This window comes from Eptesicus fuscus, chromosome 7, assembly GCF_027574615.1.
Source record: "Eptesicus fuscus isolate TK198812 chromosome 7, DD_ASM_mEF_20220401, whole genome shotgun sequence".
NCBI classification, from domain to species: Eukaryota; Metazoa; Chordata; class Mammalia; order Chiroptera; family Vespertilionidae; genus Eptesicus; species Eptesicus fuscus.
In genome coordinates this window covers 7,122,519-7,133,209 of record NC_072479.1, presented here as the reverse complement: position 1 = coordinate 7,133,209, position 10,691 = coordinate 7,122,519, and the positions used below count along the sequence as shown (strand labels likewise).

The 10,691-nt window shown below is 41.0% G+C and overlaps 1 pseudogene; it reads right to left on the bottom strand.

The window, feature by feature from the left end:
- Positions 1-2,467: 2,467 nt before the first annotated feature.
- LOC103302389 (rho guanine nucleotide exchange factor 39-like) lies at positions 2,468-3,372 on the bottom strand (annotated as a pseudogene).
- Positions 3,373-10,691: the final 7,319 nt, after the last annotated feature.

Genomic DNA, 10,691 nt, shown 5'->3' with positions numbered 1-10,691 from the left:
TTGCAAGTGAAGTTGAGGGGTCCAAAACATCTTGTAGTGTTCACTGCCATCCTGCAACCTGGAGTTCCCCAAGAAGTTTTTGAAACAGATGCTGCGCCTGCACTCCAGGTAGGATGTTTTCGGGTGGATCCTGTGTGCTTTGCCTTTTGATCCCTAAAAGAATATTCACCAGAGTGGATTCTAGTGCCCCATTTAATCTTTAGACCTTTGTGTTCCTTTGGGATCTGAAACATGAGCCTTCTAATGAGGTTAAGCTTATTTAAGACCTGTTGGAGAGATTAGCAGGAAACCCTGGGAAGGACAGTATCATTTAAGATGAGGTCAGTCTCCACTAGAAATATCTACCCCTGGTTGGATGAGGGTAAAGGTAGAGCAGAGGCAACTAGCATTGTTCGTAAGAAGACATGTACTGACTCTAATTAAGAGAAAAAAGTACAAAGAAAAAAAAACCTTTTATTTTAAAATTCAGTAAAGCACCAGGGAAGAAAATAATGATTACCGCAGAGTATATTGGAGTTTTTGTTAAAAGGGAAGGGAAAGAGCATTAGGCAGGAATAGCCATTTGGGTCAAAAGAGGCTTTTATGAATATTATCTTGAGCTGGTGACATTCATAATTGATGACACGGAAGATAGTAAAACTTGTACTACACATTCTTGTCTTTTTATTTAATTATCTGTATCCTTTGAGTCTGTCAGGGCAACATTCAACATTCATTATCTATACTGTAGATGTACCCATGTATATGTGTGCATTATGTAACAGAGCCAGGACGTGGGTCTATAACTTCTAGTTCAGGTTTGAGGTTGTCAGTTTGGTTGCTGCTTCTTTGTAGCATTTAAGATGCATTAAACAACAACCAACTGATTATACTCTAATTCTTGGGATTCAAATGAGGATATATTTTCTTTTATCCTCTTCACAAACAAATTGTTGTGTGAGTCTTAAATATTTCTACTTTCATGGCATACTAGGAAAATTGAGGATGTTGGCAGAATGAAAGCCCAATTGAAATTTTGACTCTGAAATACTCACTTTTTCTCTTGCCAGTTTAGGGATTCGACAGTGACTGTTTGTTGCCATACAAATGGAAAATTCCCATTTTGGAAATACACCCTGTCAAATAGTTTTCAGTTATTACTTAATGTAAGGCATGGCTTTCGGTCCACTGCTCAGAGGAATAAACAAAATTCTGAGTTGCAAGTGAAAGGTCAAAAAATGCCACATATGCCTTCAATGAAAAGATCGTCATGTGGTTGATAATATGGCTGCATCTGAGATACTTTTGGATGAGATCCACCACTTATTTTAAGCGTCTTGATAAAATTTTTCTTAAACACATTTTAACAGTTGTTTGATATGTTAAGATATTATAAGGGGTATCCAACTCAGTTTGATAATTTGTTTTCATTGAGGTTTCTAGCTATGCTAATTGAAGTGTGGATATGGCTAAGATACAGTTTTCAAAGTATAAGGTATCAAATCATGACCATGATTGATGCCTGATGTTTCCACATGTACCCATACCTTTAGCTTGAGTGTAGTTTAACTGACTGCAGATTGAATAACCAATGGAATTGAGATGCAATGGAAACTCGAAGCTAAGACAGATAAAGAGTGCTATCATTACCCTCGAATGTGGATCAGAGTGGAAGAGGAATCTGGGATCCTGATGTCGTGATAGCCACCCCTGAAATGTGATGCTCTCAGCCTGCACGCACAATATTTATATCTGTTTGGAAAGACTATCTGTGATCTGTATGTGTGTATTGCATATTTACATATAAGTGATAAACCATACATATATGCTAGATAGCCTTTCAAATATATAGAGAGAAAGAATAGAGAGAGGGAAAGAGTAAGCATGTGCACAGATCATGTGTGCATGTGTATTCTGTGGATGGTGTATGCTTGCACATATGTGTAGGTATTTATATTTAAAGATATCCCAGATGACTGAAAATCATTTGCAAATTATTTCCTTCACTTTCAAGTGTATTCCTGAACAACATGCAAGCAATAAATAGTTGTAAATGCTCATATACCTTAGAGAACAAATTTTGGGTAGATAATGTCTGGGCTTATACATTAAAATATATTTTTCTTTTTCTTTTTCACATCCCCCCCAAAAAAAAAACAAAAAACTTTACTTAAACCCAGTAGGAAAATAAAACTATAAAAGCAGCCACCTTTGCAAAGCCATAGCCTTGAAAAACGACTGGCCATAGACACAGCACCAAGTTTATCAGCCCCAAATCCCCTCATCTGTGCTGGAGGGATTGGTTCCTGAGGTTCAAATGGATCAGACTTGGTTTCCTGATTCTTAAGAGCTGTCAAATAACGCAGTCCCAGGCAAATACAAAATGACCCTTCTCAAACCATGAAGGGTTCTGTGTTTTGTTTAGTTTGTACTCCAGACCCTGACCTAACCCTGAAGTATCCTGGGTTCTGGAATTTGTAAGATTCTTCTAGTTGTTCTGGCTGCTGATGGCCAAAGTCAGACTATGGTACCAGTACAACAGTTCCTCCTGGTCTGTGGACATAGCTTCTCATGAGGAAAGAACATACTGAGCAGTCCACCACAAGGACCTCCCGAGTGGCCAAATACCCTTTGGAGTAAATGGCCTGGCAGACAAAGGTGCCACAAGGCAGCAGGTGCAGTGGGGGTTAAGCCTTGACCATGAAAAGAACATCAGAGAACAGGAAGAATATTTGGAGCTGAGGTTCCCCACGGGGAGGCACCACCAATAGCCAGCCCTGGCTTAGGAATCAGCAACCTGAGGTAAGCCCCTTTGCCTGGCGTACACTGAGAAGAGCCTGGACATGCCAGAGGTGCTGGTCATTCTTATGTTTCTGACCAGTGGTGTGGACCCTGGTGATCAGCCAAGCAGCCGGGTGAGCTGTTGGTGGTCAGGGCTGTTGGGACTTGTGTTTTCAGCCAAAGCAACAAGATTCTCATACTGGTGAAGCCTATGGAGAGGCAAAGGGAGCGGGTCCTGGAGCTGAAGGCCCCCAAACTCAGGGCGGCCTTCCTGAAGCCTCAGGAATCTCTGGAAACCTTTGCTTTTAGTTGTTCCTGCAGGGTGGTCCAGGACCTCTTTGCATTGGCAGAAAATTGGGTGTAGAACTCCAAGAGTCCTCCAGCCCTTGTCCCCAGTGCCTTCCTTTCACGTAGGGAAGCAGCTCTTGGCCTGGGGCTCCAGTGGTTGCAGGGTGCCCTTGACTTTCAGAATTCCATGAAGTACATGGCCACCAGCCTCAGCTGTTTCTGGTAGTGCCGTTGGGTCTCCAATAGCTCCCAGGCTTGTTTCTACTCCTAGTGGGCACACTGCTCTTACACTGGGCATCGAGACCTGTGGCCTGGGTTCTCCATGCCTAGCTGACTGGTCTGTTTTTTTCTTTAACAGTTTTTTTAAAGGGCATTTTCCAGTGACTTTTTTTTTTTATGTGAAATTAATTTTTGACCTTGGGCCTAAGAACTAGAGGGGATAGGCATCATTGTAAACCCCCAGAATGATGCTGCTATCCTGAGATTAGGTCTATCTTTGAAATACAATTTCTATAGGTGCCATGGTTCAAATTTGAGGAGTTCTGAACTAAATTAGGAATTTTCTGATTATCATGGAATTGAAATTTATTGAATGAGAAAAGCCCTTATGCCTAGGAGGCATCAGAGCTTATCTTTGATACTATAATGGCTATTTGGGTATTTCTGAATTTGTACCTGTTCACCAAGAAAGCCTAGAGATTTGCTTTCAAATTAAATATATACTAGAGGCCTGGTGCACAAATTCATGCATGGGTGGGGTTCCTCCGTGTGGCCTGCAGGGATTGGGCCGAAACCAGCAGTCCAACTCCACCTGCTGCTCCCACTCATCCCGGCCTGCGCCCAGTCAGTCCCAATTGGGAGAGGCTCGCACCGCTGTAGTGGTGCTCGCCAACCATGAGCCCTGTGTCTGGCGCCTGTCCTGAGGGAGTGAGGCGGGGGCAGGACACTATCGGCCCTCCAGGCAGGCGGTGCGACACCCTTGCCAGCCTGAGATCTGGATTTGTCCAGCTGATGTTTGCGCCGGTTGTCGGGGGCCACCTGGCAGCCGCTTTTATATCATTTCTTCCTTGCAGAGCATCTAGGGAGGGGAAGCGGCTGCGGTGCCTGAGACAGACTTCCAGGAGGCCAGTGGAACTGTCGGGACTGTACCAGCAGCGCCGGTCCATCAGTGCCTAGCCCATTCTCGAGAAATTAGACCTGCAGGACTACTGAGGGAGTGAGTGGCTGCCACCCGGCCGGTGGGCCACCGGGAGGGGTGGGTCAGCTGAGTGGCACTCCTGCTGTGGGGGCACACTGACCACCAAGGGGCAGCTCCTGCATTGAATATCTGCCCTGGTGGTCAGTGTGCATCATAGCGACTGGTCGACTGGTCGTTCTGGTTGTTGGGTCGTAAAGGTCGCTTAGGCTTTTATATATATAGACAGTGAAATCTCATTAATTCACCCACAATTTGAAGTTGTTTATTTAAGTGAAACCTGGGCATAAGGTTTCACTTAATTCTATATTTATAATAAAAGTGGAACTAGAAATCTGAGGCTTATTGTTTAAGTGACTAACCAAAATTGTGTATCTAAGGATGTGGATTGAGGATTTCAACTTGGGTCCCATGCTTTCTTGACTACCAAGTCTCTGAGTCCCTTAGGAATATTCATCCTTTCATTCCATAGATATTTACTGAGCAACACCATGGGCTTAACAGTATGCTAAGCCTTATTCTTGCAAACAAGATGCTTAATGTTATACTAGAGGCTGGCCTGGTGCACGACATTCGTGCACTGTGGGGGGGGAGGAGGGGTCCTTCAGCCCTGCCTGTGCCCTTTAGCAGTCCAGGAGCCCTTAGGAGATGTCCAACTGATTGCTTAGGCCCACTCCCCACAGACATCCTTAACCCTGCCATGGAGTTGGGCCATGGAAGCAGGCCACTGCGCTTGCCAGCTGTCAGCCCGGCTTGTGGCTGAGCAGCACTCCCCCTGTGTAAGCGCATTGACCACCAGGGGACAGCTCCTGAGTTGAGCATCTGCCCCTGGTGGTCAGTGCACATCATAGTGACCAGTCGTCCCATTGTTCAGTCGATTTGCATATTACCCTTTTATTATATAGGATTTTCTGATCATCCTTATTTTGACACTAGAGCAGTCCTGTGGAATTGAGTGTGCTATCTCTCACCTAGACTGGCAGAGACTATGTATACATTACATAGTCACTTCCTAGCAATCTATACCTTTTCAGACCTAACACATGTCCCCAACTGTCTAATTGGTACTATTTTGCCCCACTTAAATTTGTTGATGACACTTTTTGCTACTTAAAATCATGATTCACTGTAGGATAGGATTAATGAAGTCTAGCCTTACTCAATAGTAACCACTTCCTGAGAGTATTGTTGACTGGGGCTCCCAGGAACCTAAATTCTGAAACTGTTCTCAGGTTTTGGACTGATGCTGGCTCAAATAAAACCAGATAGAGCTTTAAGGAAGAAATCCTTACATCTTTTCTGAGTGTCAGAGAAGAGGAAGCAGCTGTGAATGTGTCTTATTTTCAAAAGCAAGAGCAGAGGTTTTTCTTGTGTTTGTGCTGCCAGCTTTGTTTTAGAAAGTAGTTGGCCCTTCTGATGGCTGAGTTCATAAAAAAGATGCGAAGCTTCTGTCTCAGCTTCAAATTCAGTGGGCTTTTAGGGTTCTCAGAGAGATCTAAAATATTTCTCTCCCCTCTTTAGTGAGACATAAACATAATCCTTACCGAAATGCTATGGGAAGGTTTAGTCTTTCTTTAGTCTCAGAGACACTGAATTCTAAGTGCCCCTGTGAAATGTCAGCAAGTGGAATTGAGCAGAGACAGAAGCTACATGAGTAGAATTACACTTCTGCATGTATATTTTAGGAAAAAAACAAAAAACTCAAGAGATGGAAAAGTTGAAAATTTTGAGTCTAGCAATTTGCTAGCAATGTATGCCCTATCACACCATTTTATTACACACTTTTATCTTAGAAGAATAGTGTCATTTTATGACAACAAAGATTCTCCAAGCTTACAGTTAGCTAATGATTTGTATTTTCTCTCTCACTACTAAATGAGATTTTGCTAAGAACTAAGCCTCACTGTCTCTGTGCCATAATTTTATCTGCCATTTTGTGAAACACGTTTTTTTTGTGTCCTATAACCCCACTGAAAAACAACTCCATAGTGGAGTAAGGTATAGTGTAGACACTGGGAATTTATTATTGTTTTTTAAATCTTTATTGTTGAGGCATGGCCTGCCTGGCTCAATGGTTGAGTGTCAACCTATGAACGAGGAAGTCACGGTTTGATTCCCAGACAGGGCTAGAACCCCAGTAGTGGCGCATGTAGGAAACAGCCGATCAGTGGTTCTTCTCATCATTAATGTTTCTATCTCTCTCGGAAATCAATACAAAAATATTTAAAACATCTTCATTTTTTAAAGAATTACATATGTCCCCTTTTATTCCTCCATTGACTGTGTCTAGCTCACTCCTGCCCGCTTCCCCAGCCCTTCACCACCCTATTGTCTTGTGTCCATGGGTTATACATATATCCATACAAGATCTTTGGTTGATCTCTTCCCACCCACCCTCTCCCCCCTTCCCTCTGAGATTCCACAGTCTGTTCCATGCTTTTATATCTCTGGATTTATTTTGTTCAACAGTTTATTTTGTTCATTAGATTCCACATGTGAGTGAGATCATGTGATACTTGTCTTTCTCTGACTGGATTATTTCACTTAGCATAATACTATCCAGGTGCCTCCATGCTGTCCCAAAGGGTAAGAGATCCTTAGTTTTTACTGCTGCATAGTATTCCACAGCTTTTTTATTCACTCATCTACTGATGGGCACTTGGGCTGTTTCCAGATCGTAGCTGTTGTAAATTGTGCTGCTATGAAAATAGAGGTACATACATTCTTTCTGATTAGTGTTTTGTGTTTCTTAGGATATATTCCTAGAAGTGAGATCGCTGGGTCAAATGGCAGTTCCATATTTAATTTTTGAGGAAACTTCAAACTGTTTTCCACAGTGGCTACACCAGTCTGCATTACCCCCAGAAGTGTACTAGGGTTCCCTTTTCTCCACTTCCTCACTAGCACTTGTCATTTGTTAATTTGTTGATGGTAGCCATTCTGACAGGTGTGAAGTGATACCTCATTGTCATTTTAATTTGCATTTATCTGATCATCAGTGACTTTGAGCATTTTTTTCATATCTTTCTTGGCCATCTGTGTATCTTTTGGAGGTATCTATTTGGGACCTTTGACCATTTTTAAATTGGATTGTTTGTCTTCCTTTTGTTAAGTCATATGAGTTCATTATATATTTTGGATATTAACCATTTATCAGATGTATCATTGGAAAATATGTTCTCCTGTATAGTGGGCTCCCTTTTCAATTTTTTGATAGTTTCCTTTGCTGTGCAGAAGCTATGATTTTGATGTAGTCCCATTTGTTTATTTTCTCCTTAGTTTCCTTTGCCCTAGGAGATGTATATGTAAACATATTGCTGCAAGAGATGTCTGAGATTTTGCTGCCTATAGTTTCTTCTAGAATTTTTATGATTTCCCGACTTATGTTTCAGTCTTCTCTCTTTGTTTCTTGATGAATCTAGCTAAAGGTTCATTAATCTTGTTTATTTTTTCAGAGAACCAGTGCTTGGTTTCATTGATCTTTTGTATTAGTTTTTTTTAGTCTCTATGTCATTTATTTTTTGCTCTAATCTTTATTATTTACTTCCTTCTACTTACTCTGGGCTTTTGTTGTTGTTGTTGTTGTTGTTCTCTTTCTAATTATTTAAGTTGCAAGGTTAAATAGTTTTGTTTGCTTTTTCTTGTGTTTGAGGTAGGCCTGTAGTGCTATGAACTTCCCTCTCAGGACTGCTTTTGCTGTGTCCCAGAGATTTAGGGTTGTTGTGTGTTCATTTTCATTAGTTTCCAGGAAGTTTTTTATTTCTTTCTTGATCTCATTGGTAACTCATTCATTGTTTAATAACATACTATTTAGCCTCCATGTGTTTTTCCATGTTTTTACTGTAGTTGATTTCTAATTTCATTCTATTGTGATCTAAAGAAGGCTTGATATGATTTCAATCTTCTTGAAATTGTTCAGACTTAGTTTGTATCCTAATGTGTGTTCTATCTTTGAGAATGAACCATGTAAACTTTGGGGAAAATGTATATTCTGCAGCCTTGGGGTGAAATATTTTATTAATGCCAATTAAATCCATCTGATCCAGTATGCCATTTATAGTCACTGTTTTATTGTTAATTTTTTGTCTTAAAGATCTAGCAAGTGAAGACAGTGGAGTGTTAAAGTCCCCTACTTTAATGGAATTGTTGTCGATCTCTTCCTTAAAGTCCTCCAGAGTTTTTTTAAAAAATATTTAGGTGCTCCTATATTGGGTGCATATATGTTTACCAGGGTTATATCCTCTTATTGGATTGAACCATTTAGTATTATGACTCTTATTTTCTCAAATTTGAAGTCTGTTTTGTCAGATATGAGTATTGCTATCCCAGCTTTTTTTTTTTCTTCATTTCCATTAGCATGGAAAATTCTTTTCCATATCTTCACTCTCATCCTGTGTGAGTCTTTTGTTCTGAGGGAGATGTCTTGTAGATAGCATATAATTGGGTCATGTTTTTGGTTCCATTCAGCTACCGATGTCTTTTGATTGGAGCATTTAATCCTTTTACATTGAAGGTATTATTGATAAGTACTTATTTATTGCCATTTTAACTTTTCATGTCTGTCTTTATTTCTATATATTTATTTTTCTCATGATAGCAGCCCCTTTAGCATTTCTTGCAGTTTTTGTTTGGCCGTGATAAACTCCTTTAGCCTTTTATTTTCTGGGAAGCTCTTTATTTCATCATCTATTTTGAATGATAGCCTTGCTGTATATATTAGTCTTGGTTTCAGATCCTTGCTTTTCATTACCTTGAATACGTCATGCCATTCCCTTCTTGTCTGTAGAGTTTCTAATGAAAAGTCAACTGACAGCCTTATGGGAGCTTTTTTGTAGGTAACAAATTGCTTTTCTCTTGCTGCCTTTAACATTCTCTCTTTGTCTTCCATTTTTAGCATATTGTGATGTGACTGAGCATGGGCCTATTTGGATTCTTCTTGTTTGGGACATTCTGTGCCTCTTGAACTTGTGTGACTTTTTCCTTCACCAGGTTAGGGAAGTTTTCTGCCATTATTTCTTCAAAAGTGTTCTCTATCCCTTGCTCAGTTTTTTCTCCTTCTTTTAGTCCCATGATATGAATATTGTTATGTTTTATGTTGTCTGACAGCTCCCTTAAGCTGTCCTCCTGTTTTTTAATTGTTTGTGTGTTTTTTTTAGTTCTCTGATTGAGTCATTTTTTTCTACCCTGTCTTCTAATTCACTGATCTGATCCTCAGCTTCCCTTAATCTGCTGTGTTTTTCCTCCTTTGCGTTATTAGTGCTGTGTCATTCTTTCTAGTTACTATATCTTTTTAAGCATCCTTGGCATCATTCTTCTGAACACTATGTCTAGTAAATTTCTTATCTCCATTTCATTTAGCTCTTCTTCTGGAGAATTCTCTTGTTCTTTGGCTTGGTTTTTATTGTTGTTGTTGTTGTTTTAATCTACCCATTGGCTGCCTATTTAAGTTTTTGTCTATGTATTAGGTAGATTGGCTACAACTCCCAATCTCTAGTGCAGGACAGTGTCAGACACCTTTTCTGACTGCCCCTGAGTACCCTGTTTGGAGCTATCAGCAATCCAAAAGTGTGGCTCCCTTTGCTGGACAGGGTGCCTTTTGGAAAGGACCAAGATGTGCACCAAGGTCTGAGTTTTCTAGTCCTGTGCCCAAAATTAGATCAGGAAAAGATGCAAAGCCTCCAGAGAACCCCTCTGCCTGCAATTTGATTGTTATTCAGTCTTAATTAACCTCAGGCCATCAACCACATTGTGTGGCAAGAGGCTTTCCAACAGGGTGGGGCAATTACTTCTTCCTGCAGGCTGATTGTTATTGTCAGTCTCTTAATGGGCCTTAGAAACTCCACAGGGTGGGGAAACTCATTTTCCAGTAGGGTGGGGCAATTACTTAGCACCCAGGCAAAAGCTGCCTGGATGGTAAAGGTGAGAAGGAGAAAGATGTCCTCTGCAATATGAGGTAATGACTCACCACAGGAAACTGGACTGTTGCCTTCTGAGCTCTAACCCCAGAGGCCTCAATCCTGTCTTCTGCTCACACAGCTTCAGTTCCCTCTGCCTGGGTGAGTGGCAGCACACAACATTTTATACATTGGTCCTTTAAGAGGGTGGCTCCATTTCTAGCTGTCTCTCCCTGGTAGATAGCAACCTTATTGCTTTCTACAACCATATGTTCTGTGGTCTCCTTTCTCAGTCCTGGTGCTCTGGGCTGGGGAGCCCAGCTTGGGGTTTAGATTCCAGACTTTTCAGTGGCAACTCCTCTCAATTGAGATATCTCTCCAGAACTTCAGCTGCTGTCTGGGGTCCTAGATAGCACTTTCACTCCTCTGCCCTTTCTACCAGTCTGTTCAGTCTCCACTTTCCATTCTTTATTATCAGGGTTCTCTCAGCTAGTCTTCAGTTGATTATTCAGGATGGTTTTCTTTATTTTAGTTGTAATTAAATTTTGGCTCTG